Below are 15,133 nucleotides of genomic sequence, written 5' to 3'. Positions count from 1 at the left end.
AAATAGACTTCGACTTAACCAGTAATCTTAATTCCCTGACGATGCCCTAATTCTACTCAGGTCCAGAACAATTGCCAATAGAACAATGGCATGGATTAATCACTGCATTTCCTGGCCCTTTTATTTTTTATATTTTGGGCAATACTGATGGTAAATCTCAGACTCAGAGTCTAATGTACACAAGGCAAGCATTCTATTAACTGAGGCATCTGCCCAGCCCAGTCCTTGACTCCTCTGGCTTTCCTTGCCTGTGAATTAACTGGAGAAGTGTGTCAAAGCAGCTTAATGATACATGTCCAGGATGCTAGTAAACCTAGCTTCATACAAATGGCAAATCTTGGACAGCACTTCCTTGTTTGTCTCTAGTTGGCTAACAAATATTTAACACATACGCCATTAGTTAGAATCATACAAATAATTCCCTCTCTCAAATTAGGTTTACTTGATACAGAATTTCCTCTCTTGATATACTATAGATAAAAAAGAAATCCTGTTGTTTTGTTTACAGAAAGAAGACAAAGAATCCTTTTAACAATAGACTGCTTGAAATATTTTATCTCTTCTTAGTTATATCATTTTTAAGATTTTTAATTCTATAGTCAAGAACTTTATAATCCAGAAACTCAATTATATCACATGGATAGAAGGTAAAATAAAAATACCAACTACACCACCGATGATAGAGGTTGAGAATGCAAATTCTATTCTGCGGACACATACTGTTTCCCAATCACAGATTTCTAATTCACAACTGTGATTTCCTACTGGTAAAAATGAAGAAATGTTACACTCATATTCTTGATGTTGCTAGCCTGAGTTTACACTCTATTTTTAATTTTAACTGCATAAAATCATGTGTTGCAGGAGAATAAGAGAGGAAGGAAGCCATAGGCTATTTCCAGATTCTGTCTGAGAACAAAATGTATCAGAGTGATTTTAAGTATGATTGGTTCACTGACTGGGTTCAGATGCTGTCAAATCCGTCACATGTCATTCACTTCACTTACATATAGATCTCACCCTTTCAGCTGGACTGACAGGTCTCAGCAGCCCTAGTACAGTTTTCCCTTGGGCTAATTGCAATAGCTGGAGGTGGGCAGTACAAGTCAGCTAGACGTGGCTGGCATCTGTTACGTCAAAACAAGCCATGTCCTAAAGTGACTTTGGAATGAGTTCTTCTGTTCCATCATCTACAAGTACCCATTCATAGCAATTTTCAGGCAGAAGACTGAGCATGGGTATAAAATACGCCTTTAAGCTTCTCAGAGATGTGTGCACTTATCTTCTGCATAATAGCCCTGCGGTCTTATTCTAAGGACCACAGAACGGCAAAATCGGGGGCTTCTGAGGTGCAAACAAACCTTCCAACAGTCCTAAGAAGAAAACCTGCTCTGATGATGTCTTCCCTGAGTGCTGTTTTTGGACTCATCCACTTTTTTATAACAAGCTCTAAATAATTTTTCTTCACTGGTCATAAAATTCTTTTTAATATTTCTCTGCCATCGGCTTTTTCCAGTGTTGTTCTCCAGGTAACTCTAACTCTTTGTTGAATCTTGCTGACCAGTGTGATACAAACACTTCACTTTTGTAGTGAGGCTGGAAGTCAAATTTGCATGATCCCCTTTAGCTTCAAGCACTGTATTACGATAACTCACATACAGAATTTCACGACAGCCATCTACAACATGAATTAATATTCCAACTTCACAGATGAAAAAATAGAGTACCATAGAGATTCAAAGCTTGCATGAGAAAGAACAATTAAAATATAATCAGAAGAATATAATGCACTGTAATTAACTACAGTCCTCATGTTGTACAGTAAATTTTAGCATTCACTCCCAACCACACATCTACGGATTCTAGAGGGCAGTTCTACAATGTTTGTAGAAATTTGAAGTAATTATGGTGTTCATGCTAAGTATGTGCAAACTGGTATGTAAGAAGTGCACATGACTTTATTTATCAATTAAATTTTAATTTAAAACTAGGCCAGTTTATTCAACATACTAGAAAATAAATCTATGCTTCTGATGCCAGAATCCAAGTTGATACAGAAAAGTTGCTGCCAGACAGACTGACGATAAAACAAACATTGTACTACTACCCATTCTGGATTTATATCAGGATCAGGAATTTCCTTAAAATTCACTTATTAGTTAATGAAATTATTTTCTTTTTACTTGATAAAGGATAAAAATATAACATATTAAGTGTTCATTATATAAAACACAAAGTGTTGAAAACAGCGCACAGTAAAAATAAATGTACTTTCCACCCCTAATTGTTAGCTTTTCATTTCATCTAGAAAGACAAGGTATTTTTAAGCAATAGCTAAGGTTCAATATAAGTTCCTTTCTGTGGGATGGATACAAAGAATAAACATCAGAAAAACATGGCCTGATTGGTTGGCATGACCTGTATACTCCATTTGTATCAAAAAGGTAAGCAGCAACTGGGAGGAAACAGGAGAAAGTGGGCAGAGGATGCCTGCCCTCTGGGCCTACCAGTGTTCTTCTCTGCCTATGTGGCTGCTGACCATTTCTTGTCAATTGGCTTAGGATTGCATTAGCTGTGCTCTTGTTGGGTCTTCCTAGAGTTACATAATTTATCACAGAATGATCAATAAAGCAAAATGCAGCGATGCACTCCATAACTTGTTGGTACTTATCAAAGCACAATTAATACAACAGACCTGAAAATTCAAATCCCTCACTTTAACAGAATAATATGGATATCAGAAAGGTTCTATTTCTGATAGGAAATCAAGCTTTGATACAAGGATGTTTTCACATACACATTAGAATGTTGCCTGCAGGAACATTTACAGGCTTCAGTTTAAGCATATTAAAACCTCCTAATATGCCTCCTTTGTAATCATTTTATATCACTATAATGAAGATAATCTTTTGAGAAATTGTGTTGATGGAGTACTGTGCCATATAGAATTGTGAGTGAGCCACAGGAAGATATCTAAACTCAAATACAAGTTTCTAAAAATGAATAAACAAACAGAAATATCCTTACAAATGAATCTGTTTTCAACAGCAAAAGGGAAATATTTTTACATATTGTATCATAGACAGACCTAAAAATCACTAATGATCACAGAGTGTTTATTTCCATTTAAATGTTTAAAAGAGATCAATAAACGGGAAGGCATGTCATGGTTGCCAAGTACTGAGGAACATGGGAAGAGTTGTTACATGTGTGAAGGGTAATGGGCAGTGGTTGCTGAGAAATAACAAAGTTCTAAATATCAATGGTGGGAGATTACATACGATAAAAATATTGCAAAATATTGAGATTTATATTTTAAACAGATAAAATTTGAATGTGTAACTGATAAATTTTATTTTTTTCAAAAAGACAAGCATTATATATTTTTGTCATGCACAGAGAATCCATATAAAAATAGATAAATACAAAAGGAACTAGTTTTCAAAAATTAGGAAAGCATAGTGGTGGGTTTGAATATGTCATCAACATATATTATAAAGATTGTCAAATGCCATAATTTTTATAGTTATGATATACAGATAACAAAAGTTCTGAGCATTACAAACAGCATGGTAATTATCACATAACCAAATTCATTTTGACAAAAATTTTGGAGTTTTATGGTCATCTCTTTTAAATCAGTCTCCTTCCCATCTTAGACTTACCTATGTTGCCTATGGGGAATTTATATTAGAGTCCTGTCTATGCAATTTAAAAGTCATCTCTCTCTGTTAAGTGCAGTCAATAATGTTGTCATGTATAACACAGCAATATAAAAAAATTATTCCAATTGCTCTAGCCTTCCCCTATCTATAGCAAGATGTCTTGTAATTCTAACTATTGTATCTAGTGTCTGCCTTTTAAGGAGTTTCTTAACATCGCTTGTGCATGTGATGTGTCTGTCCATTGCTGTCTTCCTGATGACCTTCTCCACTGGATGACTAGAGGATACTTTTCTCGTTATGTAAATGCCTACCTCTACATTGTTATGAAATGAGGCAGAATTTACATCTTACAAATACTTTATTTCCTCAAGAAAGACACCTATCCAAGAGTCAGAGAGGCCCACTTTGGTAGAAATGCAGAATTCCTCTCAATATTCTAATTAATGTCCAATCACTGTCATGGTTGTCCTTTTTAGTCATTTTTATAAACTGATATGCATTAAAATAGCCCACTTCAAATTACTTGGCTTGTTTTTTTTCTTCTATCTTAGGAAGGAATGCTTTCACAATTTTTGAGTACATTTTGGATTGATCTGGATTTAGAAAGCATTTTTAGGAATAATTTCCAGTAGATCTATCCATAAATATATTCTCCAATTTGTTCCAATTACTTGTAAAATGGAATTTTCTACTTAGCTTACATGGATTAGGAGCAGAACATGATTGCTTAATTGCAGGTCTAATAGGGTGCTGTTTGGAATGACTTTTACTCCTGAGAGATTTCTCCATGGTGTACTCGACAATTTCTGTGCATCTTGTGTTATTTTCTACCTTTTTATTCTGGCTTCTGATCCCTGCATTTGGGTTAAATATTTCACTGCATTTCATTTTCCTTTTGACAACTTCAGCCAGTTTCTTTCACTGTCTATCTTGAAGGCATCATGCTTTCATACAACACTTTCTTCATATAAGGATTACTCTCAGCATGTGATTGCTTTACATCATCCATGACACTGATTAAACTCTCAGGACAAATATGTGTGTGTGTATAATAAAACAGCATGTAATATACTCATATATAGAGATGATATATAGATAGATAGATACATAGATAGACATAGATAGATAGATAGATAGATAGATAGATAGATAGATAGATAGATAGATAGATATGCAGGCATGTTCTCTTCACAATTCAAATGCTTTGATAAATCCACAAGGTACTCAAGGATTAATACTATAAAATGAAACCTTTCACAGGAAGTAGACAGAATCTCTGAGGGCTAGCCACTGTCATTTCTAAGCAAGCAACAGGTGGCCTTGGACAGCCAAAGTTTACCAAAAAGAAATGTAAGTGAGGCCCTACATATTAGAGATGGCATCACTTCCATCAATTGTTTCACCAAAAGAGCACTTCTGATTCTGACAGCCTTTGGGCTGGGAATAAACATTTATTCCCCTTAGATGGGGCACCAACGAAAGGCCAACGCAATGATTGCACTCAATTTTTCCTTAGTGATCAAGTGAGCACACCGAAATAACAAGGTCATGAGGCATCACTTACTCAAAGACACATAAAAAGCTCACCACATCACTGACAATGACTTAGGCAATTTACACCCCTAGAGTAACCTGTTTGGCTTGCTTACAGCTAGGCCAGTGAAGGAATGGACTTGCTGGCAAGTGGATAGCAAGCTGACAAAAAGCAAAAGCTTCCTTCTTCCCTTTTCTTATGCAAGTTCTCAGCAGGATGTGTGCCAGATTAGAGGTTGGTTTTCTCCATTTGGATCATTTGGGTTAAAGGTGTGTCTTTTCTCATATCAAACTATCAGAATCAAAGGCATGTCTTTCTACCTGAAAGACCTAGATTAGTAGTGGATCTTCCTACTTCAAATTAAGCAAAAAAAAAAAAAAAAAAAGTCCCTCACAGGTGTGTCCTCCGTTTTGAGGTTCGGTTAGTCTCTGGTGTAGTCAACTGGGCAGCCAAGAATAGCCAATCTCATAACTCACCAGGGTCTTCTTGGCTTTGTATGTTTCCTTTCATGAACTGTGTAAGTTTTCCCTGCTACCTGGGTCTTAAACACTCTCTCCTCCAGTTAGAGGAAATCACCACAAAACAGTGAACCTTATGATGTCATGATTGACCATTGTTCTCAATGGAATGGCAGGAGATCTTCCAGGACCTGTCAATTGCAGAATGTGTATGAGGACAAGGGACAAGACTATGTTCCAAAGTAATAGGAATTGTTAATGGTGTATGACACACTGTGTGTATGTGTGTGTGTACAAGATCTGTGCCTTGCCTTGCTTCCCAGTCCACAGCTCTGGTTTTAGTTCATGTGCCAGACTTTCTTTTCTGTCTTTGTGTCTGGGGATAACAGCACTCTGTGGCTTTGAATTTTGCTGTTAAATTTTGGTACCTCCAAAAGCCCCTCTTGTACTTTACCTTTGTGCTTATAATGGGTTTTTTAAGGTTATAATATATTACATTATTTCTCCCTTTCCTCCCTCCAAACACTGGAATATATCTATTCTTTCTCTATTTCAAATTCATGGCCTCTTTTGCAATGAATTCTTATTGCATATGTATATATTCCTGCATGTAGTCTACTCAGTCTGTACAATATCAATCGTATGCATGTTTTCAGGGCTGACAATTTAGCATTACATAACCAATTGGTGAACTCCTCTCTGAAGAACTCTTACAGTCCCAGCATTCCTTACCTGGCTGTAGTTCTTTCTGTAAGGTGGAGGCCTCCTGTGGTTTTCGCCATCTTCTTTGGCATGTCTATTGATGCTACCTTTAGCATTCATGTTGATGATAATTTATGGGAGTAGTTTCTGATTTACTGAGTAACAGAACCTCACAATGAACTCTTTGATCCTCTGGCTCTGATAATTTTTCTGCCTCCTCTTCTGAGATTTTCCTTTAGCACTAGCTGTACAAGTTGTTTTGTATTTAGATGTATTCACTGACACTGGGCTCCAAAACTCTGCATTGTGAACGGTTGTATTTTTCTCTAATGGACATAATCTGTTGCAAAGACAAGTATCCTTGATGAGGAGTGAGGACTACACTTATCTGTGAATATAAGGACAACTATTTTAAGTGTAGTTAAGGATGCTGGTATAATAAAACGGTGATTTATGTTCACCTTCGAGATCTGTTACTTCACTAGCATAGATGTTTTGGCTAGATTTGTGGTTCCAGGCCTGATTTCTCTCTTGGTAATTGTATCTTAAGTCCAGTTAGACGGCTGGCCACTGCCGCACCATAACCATAGGGGTAACTGTGCCATGCTCGTCAATGTTGTGGTTCATCACTGTCATAACCAGGTAGAATTATTGGTTGCTTCCCTCCTTTGGAAGCTTGAGTAATGTCTTTTGGTACCATGAAAGATAGTCATCAGGGAGGAGAGCCTGAGGCCAACTCTAACTCAGGGACATCTGAGCCCTGCATGTGAAGTACATGCTCTCTTCAGCAATCGGGACTTTTCTGCCACCTCTGGGGAGCAACCAAGGGCAGCAGCAATGATCTGTGTGTTTTGTTAGTGTCTTAGAGAGTCCTAGCAAATAACTAAAAAAAAAAAAGGGCCTCTCGTGTCTCATGTTGAGGTTCTTGTTAGGTTGTATTCGGCTTTTGGGATAAGCATTGTCTGGCCAGATGCAAAAGTTTCATTTAAAATGTACATGCATATTTGTAAAGATGTGTATACAGTGTCACTGTTTTTGAGGTAAACAGTTGATAGTGATTCTCTATGACATTTCCATACTGTTATTTAATCCTCACTTGTACTTCTTCATTCATTTCTTTTCCCTCTCCCTAATTAAAAGTCCCTGCTATTCCCCCCTTTATTGCTACCCATTACCTTACCCCAGAAATAGTTCCCAATTTACTTTCCTAGGTTCTGCAATTATCTCAGGATATGTACTCACACACGCAGATTTGGAGCTAGGAGCATCACATGGGAGAGAACATGCAACCTCTCTCAGTATGATCTTTTTGAGTTGCATCCATGTACCTGGCTGGAGAAGGAAGTCCGATTTTGTTTTCTTTGCAATAATATCCTTCTGTGTACTTCAGACTGGCTTTGAACATGCCACAAATCTGAGATTGGTTTGGATCTCCCATTGTCCTTCCTCAGGTTCTTAAGTGATAGCATTCCTGGCATGTGCCACCAGGCTCAACAGCACTTCAGTCTACTCAGAAACATTTTCTCATGCATTGTGTTTCAGGATTATAGATGTTTCTTAGTGTTGTTGAAGCTAGAGTTTAATTTCTTCCTTCTAATTCTATTTGAATGATGTTTCAGAAGCAAAAGTGACAGTGCTATTTTCCTCAACCATTTTTCTTAGAATAGATGCATGGTGTTTAAAAAGTACTTTCATATGAATAATCACTTTCTTTCCAAATGGAGACCTCTGTGTGGTTGGGATATAGGTGATAAATCAGCTGACACCGATGAGGCAGTAAATGGCAGAGCCTGACTGTATCTGAGTTCTTCTGCATCCCAAAGGTTTCACTTCAATATATTATAACATGATTTATTAGACTTGGAGAACATTAACTAAGGTATTTGAACCTAAATCCTTCATTTGTCAAAAGAAGACTGTCCACTTATGTGGGGTAATAAAATAATGTGTATGATGTATTAACCACATAACACATGCTCAATGAATGCTGAACTGAGTTGAATTAAAAGAATTCCATTTAGGAGGCACGGTTGTATGTGGTTTCCAAGTTACTGTGTGGGATAATCTCAGAACAAACATATCATTTGGTCTGCTGAGCCAGGAAAGCAGACTGATAATTCTGGTACCTATGTACCTATTTTCATATGTGTTAAGGGTTAAGTGAAGAATACATGTAACTTAGCCTGGGGTCACGTGATTCAGGACAGGGAGTGCAGCTCAGTGGGAAGGTGCATGCCCACAGTGTTATCACGCACTAGCTGTGTTACCACTTGCCTTGGTTTAACTCTGAGTATTTGTGAATAATTAATATCTTATAAGCTACTCAGTGTTAAATAATGTGTCTCAACTCAGTAGAAAGCTGCTTTTGTATTGCTGTGAGCACCACCAGCTCAGTTTTCTTGCTAAGAAGGAGGACAGTGGCTGATAAGGGGGCAGAAACACCAGTCTCTGTGAGGCACTGGTTCCCATTCTAATTTCATAGAGTCCTGCAGTGGGATCCTGATACTTAGTCAACATCTGTTTTGTTCCCTGCACCTGATCCACTCTGGGTGTCTTTCAAACTGTAAGTTGCTGAAGCTGCAAAGCTTGGAATGAGAACACAGATCACGGGGATCCTATATATGGCACAACCTAAGAAGACAGCTGGCCTCCTTAGATGACATTTCTGCTCCCACATAACCCAGATTCTAATACAGGAAAGGGTTAGAAATGACATAGTTCAAAGTTGTTCTCTTCCCTCACCCATACTACTTACTGAATACCACAGCAGCCCTCCCTTTGCATAGAGGAAGTACTTGGCATTTGCAAATCATTTTCTGTAAACCAAATGAACTGGCATTTCTAAGATAAAACTGTTTTCCCCCCTTAAGGATGCTTATCAACTTAAATCCTGAAAGAAATCCAAATCTTTACTCATCACATTTAAAAATCAGTGTAACACAGAATCCTAATTCTCCCATTCAAAGAAAACCATATTCCTTACTACTTGCTCAAAAACCAACATAGATACTGTAAACACTAAGATTATGATTCTGAAACCCAGTAGCATCCTGAGGCCCAATCTTATGGAGTCAGTGTACAACAATAAGGTTGGACTATGCTCTGTGTCATGAAGTTATAAGTTTCTCTCTCCCACTGTTAAGAGGAATGAGGACCAGTACTTCTTTCTGGAAACAGGTCCATAACATCTACAACGGGCTAGAAGAGCCACTTAGGAATGACATCAGAAACAGGTGTGCAGATCCTCCTTCTGGTTTCCCACAGATTGTTTTTATCTTTATAGGACCTTTCTACTTTAAAATACAGTAACGTGAAATGATAAAATCAGAGAAAGAAATCTTAAACACTTGGAAATGGGAAGGATCAATATTTCCCATCAATAATTTTTACTTTCAAGGCAGAGTTGACTGCAGTAAGTCAAATGCCTCATGTGCTTTTTATATCAGCGCAATACACATATTTGGCGAATGTCAGCTACTTAAACTTCCCATAAGCAGTCGTCTTAGTCTTCTAGAGAGAAAGCAGCCCCTTATCTAGAAGACCTGGAATGTGCATCCATTTTTAGACTCTAAGTCCTTCTAGATTAGTAGCTACCAATTATCTACTACCTGCTTTATAAATGAAGATGAAATCTAATGGACATTTATTTTGTTTATCTGTATCTGCTTTCCCCATATGCCATTAGAAATGTGTGATTGCAACACACCTTAAAAGCTACAAAGTTAAACTAAACACTCTCTGGCCTTTACATGGAAAAAGGAGAAGTACCAGGCTGTGAAATTGCCTATATGCAAAAAGAAAATATTTACATTGCAAGCATGAGGATCTGAGTTCAATTCCCCAAACCTGTATAAAAAAGAAACTGAATTTGGTGGCACATATTTGTAATTCCAGCACTGGAAAGGCAGAATCAAGAGGATTCCCGGAGCTCCCTGGTTTACCAGCCTAGCCTATCTGATAGTCTCTAGGCCAGTAAGAGACCCTGTCTAGTGAAAAAAAAATAGAGGATAGTATCTGAGGAATAACACCTGAGTTTGGTGGATATTATTCACACATGCTCTGTCCTCCACACACGTGCGCATACATATGCTCACATGCCTGTATACATATGCACACCTGTAAACACATGAGTATTCACACATGTGCATACTTACTTACACATGAGCATGCACATGTGCACACATGCACGCGCGCGCCCACACACACACACACACACACACACACACACACACACACACACACCATACACAGGTGGTGGTGCTGAGCAGAACTCAAGGCCACTGAGCTGATAGGGTGTTTGATCATGCTGACGTAATGCATGGCATTCTTCTATACTATTAATAACATCAGTGTTGCATATTGTGTCTCTGCCATTAGGTGACACAAGTTAGTTACACTTGAATCTTACTAGTGAGTTGCTCTGGGATAGGAGTCTTCCCTTCTTGAAAATATTTAGTATATGCAGCAATGTTCACCTTCACATAATAAAGTTTTCCACAAGAACAATCATTACACATAGTTGGATCTCCATAGCATGGTTCCAAATAGTTTGATATTTTAAAGACATTTTCGTTACTATAGTTTTATTAATTCTTTCAAAATTATTGAAGGAAACCGATGCTTCGAAGATGACCCTGGCCTTATCTTTTATCCAAGGTCACTGTTATTTTGCATGTGACCACAGAAGCTGTGCTACAAATGATTAGCTGTTCTTAGTCTGAATTGTAATCCCTCATTCTGTGTGGTACTCATTCTCCATGGCTGCACTGCCCATGCAGGCCTATGACTTCCTGACTCAAATGTAGAATATATGAAAAGGAAACAAACTAACAAATACCCAAAGCAAACCTCAGTTCTTCCTTAGTGTTGGTGCTCATTTATAAAATCATGAGGGCTGGTTGCTATTCCTACTCAGAACAATGGATATATTGTGGCACCATTGTCTCTTATAAGGCTTCCAAAAATATATTCAGCAGTGTGTGTGTGTACAGGTGTGATGACCTCAGACATTAGCTCCCACCATCCGCTCTCCAGCTGCCTTCCTGTGTTCCTTCACCCGCATACTTCACAATGCACATTCAAATTCAGACACATAACTTGGCTACTGATCACCCCTCCATGTGTGTGGAGTGGCAGCACTGTGCTAACCTTGAGTGTTTTGAACCATTTCTGCAGTTGCACTTGTTTCAGAGAAGACATTTGACTATTATTGAATGTATGAGGACACAATTATTTTCTTAGATTTTCAGCCTAATCTTTTCTGCTTCCCTCAAAATGCCTGGAGAAGCAGAAATCACATTTCCAATAATGACTGTCCTGGATGAGTTATGTTTCTTAACTCTGCTTCCTGCTGGCTCCGGGACTTGATTGCTTAAATACCTTAGAGACACTTATGACTCATTCTGTGTTTGGTTGGTGTTTATGTTAACATCATCCAGAAATCAGAGTCTATATTCATTCAAACTGCAGTGATTGAATTAGATGATTTCCAGCTGAGTCATCCAATGGAGATTACAGCATAAAAATACCCCACACTTCCTCAGTGTTTAGTCAGGTTGTTAAGGGGCTTGAAAGGGTTAATTAGGAAAAAGTTAAATGCTTATTTTCTCTAACAGCACAAGTGCTAAGGTCTAAATCTGCTAATTTTGCTTGAACCGCAAACTGATTTTTGAAGCATGTTGTCCAGTCTATTCTCCATCATCTGTTTCTTAACCGGGCCAGAAGTCAGAATGTATTTCAAGTTTCTTTCTTAGGTTGGGTCACACCTTTAGTGTTATAAATCAAAAATAACTTTTTTATAAATCCAGAGACTCAGTAATTGTTTCTCAGCTTTTGTCATGCTTTACAAATTGCTCTCAGGGAACAAATTCCATCTGTGAAAATTCCCAGGCACTCCTAAAGGAGAATCATTGTCAACACAAAGATGGAAAATTAGTCAAGTAGCAATGTGAATGGAATGGAAGAGAAAATATAGAGAAGTAATTCTGACATTCACTGAAGAATTCTCCAAAGGAAGAGACCTTTTAACTAAAACTTGTAAACATCTCATATCCCACAGGAAATAACAAGTTGGAAAGATATGTCAAGCAAGGAGAAAAATGCATGAATAGTCAGATTTAATGTCATTCCATCCACAAACTGTCAGTAAACTACCAGCTTTCCTGAAGGACTTTTGCAATTCCTCCATCAGGGAAAAGACTGATTGATTGGTTGATTGATTTATTGATTGATTGATTGAGTGTGTGTGTGTGCTGAGTGTGCCTATGAATGTATGTGTAAATGCATGTGTGTGTCTGTGTACATATATTGCATGTATATATGTCTGTTTACATCTGTGTGTCTATGTGTCTGTGTGCTCCTGTTTCTACATGTGTGTGTGGATTATTCTATACATATATAAATATTACATATAATATATGTTATATGTGTAGTATATATATTCTCAGTTCATGTATCATATTTTGTGCTTGTGTCTATATATGTATACACATATACACATTAGTTACCTTTGTGACCACAAATTGTGACAAAAGTAACTATAAAAACAACTTAAATGAGAAAAGTTCATTTCTCTCTCAGTTTCAGAGGGCTCTCAGTTTATCACAGTAGGGAAGACATAGCAATTAGTAACAGAATATGGCTGAAAATAACTGTTTGTATCTTGGCAGACCAGGAAGCAGAGAGCTTGGGAGACCAGAGGTTGGATTATATCATTCAAAATCTCATTCCTGATGACAACCTTCTACCACCTAGGACAGCATCTCCACAGAACATGTAGTTCAAAACTAGAATCTTTAGGGAAGGATGAATTTCAGATTTAAAACTTAAAATTATTGTAGAACTAAGACAGGCAAATACAATTTAAGATAGAAAAATAATATTTAGTAGCAATAGGTATACAAATTTTCAACTAAAATAAAATTATTTTTAAAAGTATAACTTACTGTTCCTCCTAAAATAACTCCAAATAGACACAATATGATAAGCAATAATTTCAGAATAATGGACATGAGACATAAGGACATGAGCCTTAGGGAATGGTGATAAAATGAGTGCAGGTAGCAGCTACATAGCTGTCTAGGTTGAGTGAGTGGTGCATTGTAGCATAAACAACAAAAACCCAGAGACAGATATTGGGGTTCAAGATGAAGACAGAAAAGCAAAGCAGCCAGCCAGTGGCTCTTACCTCCACCCAGTCTGAAATGGAGATCCTGGCTTCCCTGTGACTGGAAACTGAATCTCACATGAGACCCTTTGCTTCTCCCTTATATTCTCTCTAGTGCTGTGATTAAAGGTATGAGCTCTGTTACTCTTTTGGATTGATTCACCCTCATGTAGCTCAGGGTGGTCTTGAACTCACAGAGATTCATCTAACTCTTTCTCCTGAGTCCTGGGATTAAAGGAATATACCACCACTGCCTGGCATCTATGACTAACTAGTGTGGCCAGCTTTGCATTCTGATCCCCAGGCAAGCTTTATTAAATAATGAACAATATATCACCATACCTGCACACAGGCCAAGGAAAGTCATCCCAGTGGCCGAGTTAAGCTAACAGAACTGGGATGTTGCAAAGATGAAGAAACAAAGCATCAGACAGGAGAAAGATAGACAAGAAATGGAGTGTACAGATCATCAGTTTTCCCTACTTGTGTTCATGTGAGTGTGGTATAAATTATCACCTTCAGAGGAAAGTTTCATTGATGGGGAAAGATGCATCTCATAAGATGAGAAGAGGATGTGTGTGTTACAGCCACAGGTCCAGAAAAGATGAGAGGAGGAAGTGTGTGTTACAGTCACAGGTCCAGAAATAAAGCTATTCAACCAGACCAAAAGGCTGCCTTAAGTGGAGGACCTTGATGAGCATGCTCAGATGGATCTTGTTTAGGGGTGGAAGATAGTTATCCTTAGCCTGATCACAGCCAACATTCAATAGCTATCACATCTCAAAGTATCACACCATTTCAAAGCAACTTAATCACAGCTCAAAATGAAGCCAATGCATGAGACTCACTTCCGTAGACATAAGATCTTCCAGCACCTTGATCTTGGACTTGCCGCTCGGCAGAACTGTGAGAAACAAATGTCTGCCATTTAAGCCAAGAAGTCTGGCATATTTTTTTATTACACACAGCCAACTCTAACAAAGTTTGAAATTACTTCTGAGAGTAGGGTTGAGCTACATAACAATAATTAACACTCTAGGAAGGGTTTGGGAACTTGAAAGTAGATGGAAACTGGATGAGAGTGCAGGTGCATGGAAAATAAAAACAACAACGTTCTTAGATGAATTTGGAGGAGATCTATTGTCATCTGAGCTGCATGGCAAAAGGAAAACAAAATGGTCACACAAAAAGAAAAATTATACAAGTCAAAACACGGAGTCCCAATAAGAAAAATCAAAAGACTTGACAAAACTCCAAACAGAAATATTGTGTGTTATAGTTAGTTTCCTGCACTCTTTGTAATTAATAAATAAGACAACTGATGACCCAGAAGGCAGGAAAATATTCATCTGACTGAAGCAAATGACTCCCTTCATCCAGCAACAGTGAAACGTAAGGTTTTTTTTTTTTTTTTAATCTCAGGTTGAAAATCACCAAGAAACATCCCCAGATCAATGAACGTCAAAGAGATGGTGGCAGCAGATGCTCCTGTGCAGTGGTTCTCAGCCTGTGGGTTCCACCCCTTTGGCAAACCTTGACTTGCAAAGATGTTTACGTTATGACTCATCACAGTAGCGAGATTACAGTTAGGAATTATCAACTGAGTAAT

Source organism: Mesocricetus auratus, unplaced genomic scaffold, assembly GCF_017639785.1.
Source record: "Mesocricetus auratus isolate SY011 unplaced genomic scaffold, BCM_Maur_2.0 Super-Scaffold_100006, whole genome shotgun sequence".
NCBI lineage: Eukaryota > Metazoa > Chordata > Mammalia > Rodentia > Cricetidae > Mesocricetus > Mesocricetus auratus.
This window is presented reverse-complemented; position numbering follows the sequence as displayed.